Source organism: Tachyglossus aculeatus, unplaced genomic scaffold (assembly GCF_015852505.1).
Source record: "Tachyglossus aculeatus isolate mTacAcu1 unplaced genomic scaffold, mTacAcu1.pri scaffold_127_arrow_ctg1, whole genome shotgun sequence".
Lineage (NCBI taxonomy): Eukaryota > Metazoa > Chordata > Mammalia > Monotremata > Tachyglossidae > Tachyglossus > Tachyglossus aculeatus.
Genome location: NW_024044856.1, coordinates 1289824 through 1291235, shown reverse-complemented (window position 1 = coordinate 1291235; position 1412 = coordinate 1289824).

The following is a 1412-nucleotide window of genomic DNA, read 5'->3' as shown; positions in this document are numbered from 1 at the left end:
ACTTGGTAAATAAGCCTCTGGGAGTTTGGGGACCAATCAATCAATCAATCAATCGTATTTATTGAGCGCTTACTGTGTGCAGAGCACTGTATTAAGCACTTGGGAAGTACAAGTTGGCAACATAGACAGTCCCTACCCAACAGTGGGCTCACAGTCTAGAAGGGGGAGACAGAGAACAAAACCAAACATATTTACAAAATAAAATAAATAGAATAGATATGCACAAGTAAAATCAATCCATCAATGAATAGAGTAATAAATATGTACAAACATATATACATATATACAGGTGCTGTGGGGAAGGGAAGGAGGTAAGATGGGGCAATGGAGAGGGGAATGAGGGGGAGAGGAAGGAAGGGGCTCAGTCTGGGAAGGCCTCCTGGAGGAGGTGACCTCTCAGTAGGGTCTTGAAGGGAGGAAGAGAGCTAACTTGGTGGATGTGGGGAGGGAGGGCATTCCAGGCCCGGGGGATGACGTGGGCCGGGGGTCGACGGTGGGACAGGTGAGGACGAGGCACGGTGAGGAGATTAGTGGCAGAGGAGCGGAGGGTGCGGGGTGGGCTGTAGAAGGAGAGAAGGGAGGTGAGGTAGGAGGGGGCGAGGTGATGGAGAGCCTTGAAGCCCAGGGTGAGGAGTTTCTGCCTGATGCGCAGATTGATTGGTAGCCACTGGAGATTTTTGAGGAGGGGAGTAACATGCCCAGAACGTTTCTGGACAAAGACAATCCGGGAAGTGGCGTGAAATATGGATTGAAGTGGGGAGAGACACGAGGATGGGAGATCAGAGACGAGGCTGATGCAGTAGTCCAGACGGGATAGGATGAGAGCTTCAAAGAGCAGGGTAGCGGTTTGGATGGAGAAGAAAGGGCGGATCTTGGCAATGCTGCGGAGCTGAGACGGGCAGGTTTTGGTGATGGTTTGGATGTTAGGGGTGAATGAGAGAGCGGAGTCGAGGATGACACCAAGGTTGCGGGCTTGTGAGACGGGAAGGATGGTAGTGCCGTCAACAGTGATGGGAGAGTCAGGGAGAGGGCAGGGCATGGGAGGGAAGACAAGGAGTTCAGTCTTGGACATGTTGAGTTTTAGGTAGCGGGCAGACATCCAGATGAAGATGTCCCTAAGGCAGGAGGAGATGCGATCCTGGAGGGAGGGGTAGAGAGCAGGTGCAGAGATGTAGATTTGGGTGTCATCAGCGTAGAGATGATAGTTGAAGCCGTGGGAGCGAATGAGGTCACCAAGGGAGTGAGTTAAAATCGAGAACAGAAGGGGTCCGAGAACTGAAACTTGGGGAACCCCCACAGTAAGGGGATGGGAGGGGGAGGAGGAGCCTGCAAAAGAGACTGAGAATGAACGACCGGAGATATAAGAGGAGAACCAGGAGAGGACAGAGTCTGTGATGCCAAGGTTGGATAGT